Source organism: Trichomycterus rosablanca, chromosome 4 (genome assembly GCF_030014385.1).
Source record: "Trichomycterus rosablanca isolate fTriRos1 chromosome 4, fTriRos1.hap1, whole genome shotgun sequence".
Lineage (NCBI taxonomy): Eukaryota > Metazoa > Chordata > Actinopteri > Siluriformes > Trichomycteridae > Trichomycterus > Trichomycterus rosablanca.
In genome coordinates this window covers 45787201-45801931 of record NC_085991.1, presented here as the reverse complement: position 1 = coordinate 45801931, position 14731 = coordinate 45787201, and positions in this window count along the sequence as shown.

Genomic DNA, 14731 nt, shown 5'->3' with positions numbered 1-14731 from the left:
TACTTGTACTTTTTAAAGTAGATTTTACAACCAGTAATTTTACTTTTACTTAAGTATGTTTTGTGTTAGAAATTGTAATTCGCTACATTTTAAATAAGATCCGTTACTGAGTAAAATAAACGCTAAAAAAAATCGCGTCTGGGAAACTGCTGCAGTGAATTCCGCGATGGGGAGTCGGATCTTTTGGGTCGGTTCCTTTTAAAGAGCCGTTCAAAAAAATGGCTCTTCATTCTTTTGTTCAGGCAACGACTCCCAAAGGCGCGACTCGGTTCCTTTCGTTCATTTTAAAGAGCCGTTCAATAGAATCGGATCGTTCACGAACGAGCCATCACCAGTGGTTATACAGTTTGAAAAAGTTTTATGGGATGGTCTGTACTTTAATGACACATTACACATCACTAAATCTTTTAAATGTTGTATCAACATGTTTTTTCTATTATATTTGAATAAAAAACAACTATTGTGAGATTTCTATCCACTTGTCACCCTCTCCTGTTAAAAAAGTAACTAAGTAACGTTTACTCTGAGTACATTTTAAATGAGTTACTTTTTACTTGAGTAGATTTTTAGACTACTAACTTTACTCGTACTTAAGTAAAAATTCATTAAAGTAATAGTACTTTTACTTGAGTACAATATTTTAGTACTCTTTCCACCTCTGGTTACAAGACGTGCCCTGCATGAAATTTAGGAATGTTCATATTGGACAAAAACACATGCAAAGTTGGTGCTGCTTTAAATTTCCTCTAGGTGTGTGTGTGTGTGTGTGTGTGTGTGTGTGTGTGCGCAGGCACGTGCACAGATAGACCCCTAGTGGTGCTCAAGCACCTGCCCTTTTGCCCTAGATAAGAAAAGTGCCCTTTCTGCTGGAGCCCAATTTTTTTTCTACATTCATCAATATTTACAAATAAAAATTACCCTTTCTGTCTTTAATTCCCCCCAAAAGTGTTTTGATATCTGATGGGCATTTACTTGAGTTCTTGTGAGAATTCTGTCTCGATCTGATCCACGGTGCGCACAAGCTCCCGTCTTGCCCCTCCATCCTCCTCCTCCGGTTAGCACTCATGCAGTGCTGAGCGCCAGGCCAAACCGCTGCTTTACAAGGTTTACAAATGAGGAATAATTTTGCTAGGTAATTAACATTACAAACTAATATATGTAGAAGGCTAAATATAAAGCTCTATGATATAGAACAGCATACAGAAAATTATGAATAAATAGGAAAATGTTATTTAGCTGTCTATTTTATTTTATTGGCATAATAATAGGCCCATTGTTAACATTAACTACCCAAAGTGGGTTTCTGATTTGAACTCAAAAGTAGGTCTTAAGTTGCGCTACATGACAGTCTGATGAGGTAAATTGATACTAGTAATGGTATATTATTAGTGTAATGCTTCAACTCTGTCAGTAGTAAAATAGTAAAATGATGTAGACTGTGTATGTGTATGGAGATTCAATAAGTCACTCTTCATTATTATGCACAACATTGATTTTTCATGTACAAATTTTGCAGCATAATGCCAAGAAAAGAAAAGCAGAAAGAAAAGGAACTACAGCAGGCAGCTCAGGGTAGCAGCTCTCTTTTATCCTGGATTAGGCAATGTACCAGTAAAGCAAATGAGGGAGATGTATCAGTATTAGTTGTTTGGTTATTAAAAAGTGTGCACAATATGGCCTTGTTTTTGCCCGTTTTTCATTTATTTATGCAATTTGAGTTATTTGATTTGATGTGTATTGATTGTGTTAACAAAAATAAATATATAAGTTAAATATCCTACCGTGTTTTTTTTTATTATTATTTTATTAAAAATTTTGGCGATGGGTGCCCTTTTTTTGGCCTGAGCACCTGCCCCCAAAAATGTCTGTGCACGTGCCTGTGTGTGTGTGTGTGTGTTTGTGTGTGTGTGTGTGTGTGTGAATGATTGGCAAGCGCCACTAAGTGTAAGTGAATGTGTGATTGTTTACCGATCACTCATAACATTAAAACCACCTCCTTGTTTCTACACTCACTGTCCATTTTATCAGCTCCCCTTACCATATAGAAGCACTCTGTAGTTCCACAATTACTGACTGCCCAGCTAACAAAATTACGTTCTGAGAACGTTCCCCAAACGTTCCATTTTGGTTGTGGGAACGTTGCAACGTTCCCTCAATGTTATTTTGTCTAGTTTTCTTGATGCTCTCAGAACGTTTTTTTAAAGTTATGAAAACGTTCATAGAACGTTACCTAAACCTCATGTGCAACTTAAGCAATAGAACATGAGAGGGAGTGTGTAAGCAATAACACACGACCTCAAGTGTTCTATTGCTTTCATACAACAGTTTTTACAAAATAAAGAAAGAAAATAAATCAAAGAAGCCCTGAATTTCATATTAAATATGCTTTAATATTGACAATACCTTCCGCCAAAAAGTAGTTCCATAACGAATGAGTTGCTGCTATGCAATGGTAAAAATTCCCTAACCTGCCTTAACTTTTAGGAGCTGCTAACTGGTCTATTAAGCTAACTGTTCACGTTAAAAACACATTAATGTTCCCTACATAGTGCACTAGATTGTGTATCAGATCACGGATTTATGTTCCCTACATAGTGCACTAGATAGTGAATTAGACAATTGGTTATGTTCCCTACACAGTGCACTAGATTGTATATGAGATAACGCATTCATGTTCACTACATAGTGCACTAGACAGTATATTAAACAATTGATTTATGTTCCCTACACAGTGCACTAGACAGTATATTAGACAATTGATTTATGTTCCCTACACAGTGCACTAGACAGTATATTAGACAACTGATTTATGTTCCCTACACAGTGCGCTAGATTGTATATGAGATAACTCATTCATGTTCACTACATAGTGCACTAGACAATATATTAGACAATTGATTTATGTTCCCTACACAGTGCGCTAGATTGTATATCAGATAACGGATTTAAAACGCGATCGGGAAAAAAGTCTGTGTCGCCTGCGTGCGCGTTTGTGTGCATGTGCTTGTCATTACTGGCAACGCGTCAGCGGAGTAATACAGTTGTGGTGTGAAAAGGCCGTGCTGTTATCACGAATATCAGCACGTTTAGAACGCTTCTCAACCAATCAGATTGTAAGGTCGGAACTACAGTGGGGCCAAAAAGTATTTAGTCAGCCACTGATTGTGGAAGTTCTCCTACTTAGAAAGATGAGAGAGGTCTGTAATTTTCATCATAGGTACACTTCAACTACGAGAGACAAAATGAGAAAAAAAAATCCAGGAAATCACATTGTAGGATTTTTAAAGAATTTATTTGTAAATTATGGTGGAAAATAAGTATTTGGTCAATAACAAAAGTTCAACTCAATACTTTGTAACATAACCTTTGTTGGCAATGACAGAGGTGAAACGTTTCCTGTAAGTCTTCACCAGGTTTGCACACACTGTAGCTGGTATTTTGGCCCATTCCTCCATGCAGATCTCCTCTAGAGCAGTGATGTTTTGGGGTTGTCGCTGGGCAACACGGACTTTCAACTCCCTCCACAAATTTTCTATGGGATTGAGGTCTGGAGACTGGCTAGGCCACTCCAGGACCTTAAAATGCTTTTTACGGAGCCACTCCTTCGTTGCTCGAGCGGTGTGTTTGGGATCATTGTCATGCTGGAAGACCCAGCCACGTTCCATCTTCAATGCTCTCACTGATGGAAGGAGGTTTTGGCTTAAAATCTCACGATACATGGCCCCGTTCATTCTTCCCTTAACACGGATCAGTCGTCCTGTCCCCTTTGCAGAAAAACAGCCCCAAAGCATGATGTTTCCACCCCCATGCTTCACAGTAGGTATGGTGTTCTTGGGATGCAACTCAGCATTCTTCTTCCTCCAAACACGACGAGTTGAGTTTTTACCAAAAAGTTCCATTTTGGTTTCATCTGACCACATGATATTCTCCCAATCCTCTTCTGGATCATCCATATGCTCTCTGGCAAACTTCAGACGGGCCTGGACATTTACTGGCTTAAGCAGGGGGACACGCCTGGCACTGCAGGATTTGAGTCCCTCTCGGCGTAGTGTGTTACTGATGGTAGCCTTTGTTACTTTGGTCCCAGCTCTCTGCAGGTCATTCATCAGGTCCCTCCGTGTAGTTCTGGGATTTTTGCTCACCGTTCTCATGATCATTTTGACCCCACGGGATGAGATCTTGCGTTGGGTCTCAGATCGAGGGAGATTATCAATGGTCTTGTATGTCTTCCATTTTCTTACAATTGTTGATTTATTCACACCAACCTGCTTGCCTATTGTAGATTTACTCTTCCCAGCCTGGTGCAGGTCTACAATTTTCTTCCTGGTGTCCTTTGACAGCTCTTTGGTCTTGGCCATTGTTGAGTTTGGAGTCTGACTGTTTGAGGCTGTGGACAGGTGTCTTTTATACAGATAACGAGGTCAAACAGGTGCCATTAATACAGGTAACGAGTGGAGGACAGAAGAGCTTCTTAAAGAAGAAGTTACAGGTCTGTGGGAGCCAGAAATCTTGCTTGTTTGTGGGTGACCAAATACTTATTTTCCACCATAATTTACAAATAAATTCTTTAAAAATCCTACAATGTGATTTCCTGGATTTTTTTTTCTCATTTTGTCTCTCGTAGTTGAAGTGTACCTATGATGAAAATTACAGACCTCTCTCATCTTTCTAAGTAGGAGAACTTGCACAATCACTGACTAAATACTTTTTGGCCCCACTGTAACTGTTGTACAACATAATTTAGCGTTCTGGGAACGTTGTCTTGGAATGTTCTAAGAACATTTTAAATAAGGTCCTCTGAACGTTCCCTTAACGTTCCATTTTGGTTGTATGAATGTTTTATTAGAACGTTCCTTCAACGTTTTTTTGTCAGTTTTCTTAATATTCTCAAGACATTTAATACAAGTTAAAGAACATACCCAAAAACATTTTTAAATGTTTTAAATATTACTTTAACGTACTTTTAACATAAGTACAGATAATGTTAATCCAAGACAATGTTAATCCCTTTGTCTCTGTGATATATTGGATGAAGGAGATTGCAGGCAGAGAGAGAATCCGTTTAACTCTGCACATTTATTCTCAACACACACACACACACACATTCATGCTTCCAACCCGTTACATGTGCATTCACTTAGTAATTCTACCGTCATTATCTTATATAGTCATTAAGTATTTACTGCCACCTTCTAACCATTAACTAACTTACAGTTCTATATCACCAAGTACAATTCTAATACACTACAGTCTTGAACCCCCCAACCCCCTCAGACATTACCATTCATTAAAAAAAATATCTGAATCACTCTGATAACATTTGCTATGATGGTCTAATTCAAACAATTCATGTGATAATACGACATAAACGGAGGCAAAATCAATGCAAACATATTTATTTAAAAAAATGTTTTATCATCATCAATCAAATTTAATTTAATGAACAAAAAATGAAAAAAGAGTTGTAGTATGTAATGTGGGCTACACTTGATAAAATACAACTTGTTTTGGAGCAATTTGATGAATATTTTAAAAGCTATTGAAGTTATTAATATGCTGAATACTTTAAATGTTATTGAAGTTATAAATAAAAATCTGTTTTTACACTGATTAAGGACTAGAGGATGACTAACACAAACTGTGCAGCAACAGATCAGCTATTGGTTGCTTTCTCAATCTGTTCTCTTCTCTGTACTTGCATTCTTATGGACTTGACAAACGTCATCATTCGCAGCCCAAGTACTGTTCCATTTACATGTTCACATCTAGCAGAGTACAGTCCATATAACCAGATGTTGTTCTTGCTCACCCATATTATTAAGAATGTATCACCACTCTCACTTGTGCCATATTGCTTAAACACTCTAATGTGAGGCACTATAAACGTACCTGTTATGGCTCTGATTGTGAGTCAGCAGCTGGTTTTTAAATACAATGACAACAGATTTTTATTAAAACTTCAATAGCATTTAAAATATTCAGCATATTAATAACTTCAATAGCTCTTAAAATATTCATCAAATTGCTCCAAAACAAGTTGTATTTTATCAAGTGTAACCCACATTTTTTGTATCCATTTAAATGGATACAAATGTCCTTGACGCTCGCTCTGGCTGCACGCTTTCTGTCTGCTCTCCGCTTGCTTTTAGTTTTTAGTTATTTTAGTTATTTTTTATCTTTTATTTCTAAAATATAGAGCTCAATCAGTAGACACCGACAATAGATCGGCTGGAAAGGCACAGAATTACAGAACTACATTAAACTAGACATTTAGTTAACGGAGTTTTCCACTAGCCGTCAGACTAAACTCAGGCACAGTTATCAGGACTACCATGGCTCCTATCACTACAGCGGGTTCTTCGTGCTGCTCCAACTGCTACGGACTTCTACGGAAAATCGCTGTGCTGGAGACAAAAATGCTCACGATCCTACCTGGAACGGAGAGGAGAAATGGTTCCAGATCACTCGAGGGTGAGTCAAAATCTAACACAGAACAACCAGCTAAGCTAAGGCTAGACAGCTTAACAGACTTCCCGAAGCTTGACAGAAGTCAGTCAAAACAGGGGAACAGAAACGAACCATGTGAGAGAATAAGTCGGTGGCACAAACTTGGAGCCAAACCAAAACCACAAAAGCAGCAGGTGGCTGTCTTAATGTCTTCCACGCCAGACTGTTCATCATGGGCTCGGAAAGCTAAAACTATTCCAAAAGCTAGCACAATTGCACCCCGTGGGAATATAGCAGGGTCGCAACAAAAACCGATCCCTTTGCTGAATCGTTTCGAACCGCTCAGAAATCTGATCGAGGTTACCCCCAGTGGTAATGGTAACGAATCAAAACCAGAGAAGCTGACTATAAAAGGGGACTCAAAGCGGGCTAGCAAAAACACGAGGCTGATCAAGCAGAGGCCCTCGCCTGACACAGAGAACGCTCAGAAAACTCTGATCGCCGGTGACTCTGCCATCAAGAATATAGGCAGCAGATCAATGCTAACATGCTGTCTCCCGAACATGACTGTCTCGGAATTAAATGAGGAACTTCCCAACATTCTCTCCCAGCATGGAGTGATCGACCGAATTATTCTGCATGTGGGCAGAAGTGACATTCGCAGAGAGGAGTCAGAAATCTTAAAGAACAACTTCACTGAACTGTTTAATACACTTGAGAAGCTGACTGCTCAGAAGTTCATCAGTGGACCTCTCCCAGCCCGAGGATCTAATATGTTTTCACGGCTACTCAACCTCAACACGTGGCTAAGCAGAACCTGCAGTTTGAAAGGTATGGGTTATATTGACAATTTTAATCTATTCTGGGGGCGCAGAGAATTTTTTTACCCAGATGGCACCCACCTAAGCAAGACTGGAGTGAAGGCACTAAAGGACAACCTCCATTTTGCTCTTCGCCACCCATCTGCTTCTTGGACTGACTCGACACAATACGTGCATCCTCAACCTCCCTCACCTGCTTTCAACCATGAAGGACCATCAAACATAAAATCCCCATCACTGGAGAACACAGCTCAGGCTGAGTTTCTGACTCTTGACGAAAGCTATTACGACCTTCATCATCAGGCAGTGACACAGCAGTCAACAGCAGAGACATCACAGTCATCCTCCAACTTCTCTCTCTCAACAACATCACCTCCACATATGGATTTCACAGAGAAAATGGAGAAGCTGGTGTGTGCTGGGACTAAATTCTCACACTCCATCTCAGCCAGTCCACAGGTTTCACCCAAAAAGCGCAGGGCACCCCTTCCCCCCTGTCCACAGCCCCCTCCCCGTACTCTGAGGCCACTTCAACACCGTCAGCAGCAGCCTTGTACTTCATCTCCTCTGGCTGTACAGAGTTCAGAATGTTCAGCGAGTGCTACTGATAGCGGCTTCAGAATACAAAACAATGATAACACGTTGTGATGTGTTCAGGGTCCTTGCTGTAGCAGATATGATACTGACAACAGTTTGGAGAGTAAGCTTGGACCCAGTATGTCTGAAATGTTTTCTATTCCTGTGTTGATTAGAAATAGAAAGAATAGAACGCATTCAGCATATCAAGTCAACCAGTCTAACCTCGTACCTGTACCACGACAACCTCGGGCTGTCCCAGGGGCTCCTGTGGTTCCTTTAAAGCTAGCTCTGCTTAATATTAGATCTCTAGCCAATAAATCATTTTTAGTGAATGACATAATTCTATCCTACAGTTTAGATTTTCTGTTTCTAACTGAAACATGGTTAGCAGAAGGCAGCAGTGCCACTGTTATTAATGAAACAGCACCAGCAAACTTCAGTTTTATGAAAGTGTGTCGAAGTGGTAGGAAAGGTGGAGGAGTAGCTGCCTCATTTAAAGATGTATTCCAGTGCAAAGAGACTGTACTTGGCAATTTTATGTCTTTTGAATACCTCTGTTTTATTTTAAAGGGTACTCCCAAAATTTTATTTTTAACCATTTATAAACCTCCAAGATACTCTGCACATTTTATAGATGAATTTACTGAACTACTGTCAGTTATCTCCACTGAGTACAGCTTCTTCATCATAACTGGGGATGTTAACATCCACTTAGATAATAACAAGGACAATAACACCAAATAACTTTTTGGACTTTTTGACACATTTGGTCTATTGCAACATGTAAAAGGGCCTACACATACTCGAGGGCACACTCTGGATCTAGTTATTTCTAATGGTCTTAAAATTTCTTCTGTTATGGTCAAGGACTTGGCCCTCTCTGATCATTTTTGTGTCTTCTTTGAAATGCTGATCACTCCAGATGCTCAAACTAGCTCTGTTTCTGTTAAGAAAAGGTGCATAAATGAAAGCACTAGTTCTCAGTTTATGGAGGCCATAGCTATATCACCAACTTTAATTGCAGAGTCAGTTGATGAACTCCTGGATAACTTTAACATGAAAATATTGACTGTCATGGATGTGGTCGCCCCTGTAAAAGTCATGAAAACGTTGAGCAAACAGAAAGCACCATGGCGTAACACAATGATGGTAATAGCTCTGAAAAGAGAATGCAGGAGAGCTGAACGTAAGTGGAGGAATAATAAACTTCAAATCCACTATGATCTCTATAAGCAAAGCCTTTGTAGTTTTAACTCGGAGTTATGCAGGGCTAGACAGCTGCACTTCTCTAAGATCATTAACAGGAACATCAACAACACCCGCACTCTATTCAACGTGGTCGACAAGCTTACAAATCCTCCAAAACGGATCACACCAGAACTTCTGTCCACAGAGAAATGTAATGAATTTGCTCATTTCTTCTGTGAAAAAATCCAAACTATTAGACTGACCATCAACGCCACTCAGTCAAACGATTAAACCATGCTGCCCCTACAGACACTTAGAAATAACATGACTATTATGTCACAATTTAATACAATAGACCAAAAAACACTGGAGAGAACAGTTCAGCATCTTAAATCATCGACATGTTGTCTCGACATACTGCCATCTGAATTTTTTAAAACTATTTTTAACTCTGTAAAAACTGATTTGCAACAAATTGTTAATGGCTCATAGTCACTGAAAACAGCTGCCATTAAGCCATTTCTAAAAAAGAGAACTCTGGATGCGTCTGTGTTAAACAACTACAGGCCGATCTCAAATCTTCCTTTCATAGCCAAGATCATTGAGAAAGTTGTTTACAATCAAGTCAGCAGTTTTTTGAATTCCAGTGGTTATTTTGACAAATTTCAGTCAGGCTTTCGACCTCACCACAGCACTGAAACGGCTCTCATAAAAGTGTTAAATGATCTACGGCTGAATACTGACTCGGGTAAAATATCAGTTCTGGTTTTACTGGATCTTAGTGCTGCCTTTGACACTGTAGATCATAGAATATTGCTGGATAGGTTGGAAAACTGTGTTGGACTTTCCGGAAGAGTCCTTAATTGGTTCAGGTCTTATTTAGAAGACCGGAGTTACTTCGTCACTATTGGCAGCTGTGAATCCGACAGGGTGGCTATGACATGTGGAATCCCCCAGGGATCAGTTCTCGGACCTCTTCTGTTCAATCTTTATATGCTGCCATTAGGCCAAATGCTACAGGATAACAACATTGATTACCATAGTTATGCAGATGACACACAGATATATCTGGCTCTCTCACCAGATGATTACAGCCCAATAGATTCTGGAGGACATCAATAACTGGATGAGCCAGAATTTTTTACAGTTAAATAAGGACAAAACAGAGATTGTTGTGTTTGGTAGCAAAGAAAAGAGGACCAGTGTCAGTGAACACCTCAGTTCCCGGGCTCTAAAAACCAAAGTCCGAAATCTTGGCGTTCTAATAGACTCAGATCTCACATTCACCAGCCATATAAAAACCATCACCAAAACAGCCTTCTAACATCTTAGAAATATAGCCAAAATCAAGGGTCTAGTGTGCCAACAAGACCTAGAGAAGCTGATCCATGCTTTTATCTCCAGTAGGGTGGACTATTGTAATGGTCTCTTAACTGGACTTCCCAAAAAGACCATTAAACAGTTACAGCTCATTCAGAACGCTGCTGCTAGAGTTTTAACTAAGACGAAGAGAACTGAGCACATCACTCCAGTTCTAAAATCTCTACACTGGCTTCCAGTTAGTTACAGATTAGAATTTAAAGTGCTGCTACTGGTCTATAAATCACTGAATGGGTTCGGCCCAGAATACATCTCAGAAATGTTTAGAGAATATAAACCCAGTAGATCTCTTAGATCCATGGACTCAGGTCAGCTAGTTGAGCCCAGAGTCCAAACTAAACATGGTGAAGCAGCATTTAGCTGTTGGGCTGCATATAACTGGAACAGACTGCCAGGAGATATTAGATGTTCCTCAAATGTAGAAATCTTTAAATCCAGGTTAAAAACATTTCTTTTTTCTTGTGCCTATGATTGAGCTCGAAATTTTTGCCATTACCGTCATTTTACCATATTTCTTTTAGTTTTTCATGCTCTACTAAATTGTAGTGTATATTTTACTATATTTTCTTTTAGTTTTCATGTTCTTAATTTTTTATCTCTCTTGTTTTAATTTCATATTCCCTAAATTGTAGGTTATATTTTACAATAATTTATTTTAATTTTTCATGTCCTTAATCTCTCTTGTTTGAATTTCATGTTGTCTTAATTGTAACTAAATGTTTGCAAGAAGTCTTTCTGAGGTTTTAGATCTCAGGAATGTTTTAATGCTTTTAATAAAAAAAATTTCCTTATGTAAAGCACTTTGAATTGCCACTGTGTATGAAAGGTGCTATACAAATAAACTTGCCTTGCCTTGCCTTGCCTTAAATACCATAAAAATCTTTGAGGTGGAGGCTTTTGCATGAGAAGAAACACACACACACACACACACACACACACACACACACACACACACACACGCACACTCTCTCTCTCTCTCTCTCTTAGGGTTCTTATCTTCTTATCAATCTTATTCATTTATTCCTTCATTTATTATTTATTTTCACTAACTGCTTAGTTTGGGTTGAAGTAATTTGTGCTGGTGCTCCACTTACCATATAGAAGCACTTTGTAGTTCTACAATTACTGTTGGATACAAAAAAAAGGCCACTCCACAGTATTCCCAATATTTCAGAACTCTGTTTAACCAAACTTTGGTTGACTTGGAAGTGAGCTTCTGATTATTGTCTTCACTGATTAATTTTTACCACAGAATGCAAAACATTCCTCCTCAAAATGTCTTGGCATTTCTGAGAATCCATAATGGCAGTCTCACAGTCAAGACTGCCATATCCTGCAGCAGAACATCTGGACAATCCTTCCCCTGGTGTCTCTAGGACTGTTCAAGATCTTGAAATTTTTCTCATACCTGTTGTCCTTTTAGAGGATGCAATCAGGGTAATTGGACACGACTAGACTGGGGGATAAAAATTGGGGGGGGGGGGGGGAAATGAAGGTACGGTAACATGGTGGTACAGCTCGTAGAGTGGGTATCACACAGTAAAAGGTCCTGGGAACCGGAGTTCACTTCTCTACTTAGGTCAGTAGATATGAGGAGTTTAAATGTTCTCCCTGCGTCTGTCCACTCAGGTTTTATCCCACCTCCTCAAAGGATGCAAACAGACTGGCTGCTCGACATTGCAGTTGTGTGTAAGTGATGAAGTAAATGTGTACCTAAGTGATGCCCTCGGTGGATTGGTGCTCCCCCAATGTGGATTTCTGCTGTTTTATAACCCTGACCAGCATAAAGCAGTTATCAAGTTGTCTTAATACTTGTCAGCTTTGTTTCAATTAAAACAAACCCCTGAGTAATTGCTCTGTAAGTGTGTTTGTTTGTTTGTTTATTAGGATTTTAACGTCATGTTTACACTTTTTGGTTACATTCATGACAGGAACGGTATTTATTCATTACACAAGATTCTTCAGTTCACAAGATTATATCAAACACAGTCCAGGACAATTTTGTATCTTCAGTTCACCTCACTTGCATGTCTTTGGACTGTGGGAGGAAACCCACGCGGACACAGGGAGAACTTGCAATCTCCACACAGAAAGGACCTGGACCGCCCCACCTGGGGATCGAACCACTGTAAGTGTGAATGCTTCCTTTTGAACTCTGGTATGCACCTCAAGTAGACCGAGAGCATGGGAGCAGAAGAATTTAGGTCTGTTTCTAAACAAATTCTGGTGCGATACGTTTTAGGTATGAACACAACAGGCGAACCAAAAACAAACCAAACACAGGACATGATGTCACAAGTTACTACACTAAAATGCTGCGACAGAACCAAATGCATTATAATTAATATTATAAAGGTAAATGCGCAAGGAGGGAATTTTATGACATCACAAGATATCCCATTTCTCAATAATTGGCAATGGGGACCCCCTCTGGCCTCATTTAGCACTTTTCCACCAAAAGAACCCTGGTGTTTTGTAGAGAACCGACCCGTGTTTCCACCAGTTTTTGAGAACCAAGCCTGTGTCATCAACGGTGGGCGTTACATGAAGAAAGTAAAGAGTCGTAACATGATTGTGGAGTGTGTAGATTATGTGCGAGCATTTGTGCTGTTGTTACAGATGTTCGTTTTTATGCAAAAAGCATCGATCAACTATTGGTGATAAGAAGACGTAGACGTGTTTGTCGCAGTTGTTGTTTTCTTTAGTTCATTGATATCAGAAGCGTTTGCGCTTCGCTCTCACCGCGACCCACTTGAGCGATAAAACATCACTGAAGTTCCATGACACAAACAACCATTTGTGTGAAATAACCATCAAATCCAGTCTAAAAGCTCCACATGTGTCTGTGTTTTGCCATATTTACTTCATGTGTGGTGGGGTTCTGAGTCCGCTTCTCGGGAGAGTCGAACGTGGCTGAATGTACTAAAAGTACAACATAGGAACCCTCAATTTCTCTCCATTATAAGCGCTCTGTACTGCCAAAGTTTATCGGTCATTGTTTTAGTACAACAAGCCACGTTACGCTTTATTTTTCACGTTAAGCGTTTTTCGTACTTTTACCACGTCATATCACACAGTTAATCTCTTTGAAAATATTAGTGAATATCAGCGGCAAACTGGCTCAAAATTGAATCAGATGAACTTTAAAAGATAAAAGTGCAGCGCAAACGCGGTTTACCAGCTTGTAAAAGCACCCAGATTAGAACGCTAGTTCGCTGTCTGGAACCTCTTTTTTCGGTGGAAACACACGGAACCAGTTCAAAATCGAGTTTGCAAACCGGAACTGAGCCGGATCCGCATCGGTGGAAAAGGGGTAATTGAGGCCCCATAATGGGCAACGGCCCTCAGATTAAGATCAACTTGTGTAGCTGATAAATCGCTGTAGTGTGGCACCTGGTGGGGGGGCGTAGGTCCATTAAAATTTTAGCTTTCTTATAAAGCAATACAGTTTATATATATAACCTAGTGGTTAAGGTGCTGGATAAGTAATCAGAAGGTCACTGGTTAAACCCCACCACTGTCAGGTTGCTGCTGTTGGGCCCTCGAGCAAGGCCCTTAACCCTAAATTGCTCAGACTGTATACTGTAACTGTAATGTAAGTCGCTGTGGATAAAGGAAAAATGCTGAAAATGTAAATGCAAAGAACTTTTCCTTGCTAATTTCGAAAATCCGCCCAATTTGGGGTGAAACCGCCCAATCTGGCAACACTCATGTTGCCTGGCTGGCGTCACTTTTTCAACTTATTTTAATTTGATTTTAAATTTGTACGTGTGAACGCTCAGCAAACCAGGACTAAATGTAGTCATGTATCATTTTTTTTGGTCCAGACTGAGGAAGCCGAACTACAAGTATAAACACAGTTTAATTTACTATCTGTGTGTAGTTTGGGAAGTACCCTCGGTTCATTTTGCACCTTCAAAACAAGTGTCGATTTGAAACGCACCCAGCGAGACATGGGCGCCGAAAAAAAGCGCCGCCTAGTGACACTGATCTGAGATCAGATTTGCTAACATAGAATTTGTACCAAGCTGAACAAGAAAACCGACTCTGGGTCAGTTTTTAACTTCTACAGCTTTCTGCAGCCACTGTACTTAAAGGGACAGATCACACAAGTCACAAAACGCTGCCATGTACAGTAGATGAACAATGATGATGATGATGATGATGATGATGATTATTATTATTATTATTATTATTATTATTATCCACCCAGAAACATTTAGCATGAGGCAGGAGATGTTTACAAGTCACAAAATACGAGTCAGAGTCAAGTCACGAGTCTTTAGGCTAGAGTCTGACATATATTGGAAACGTAG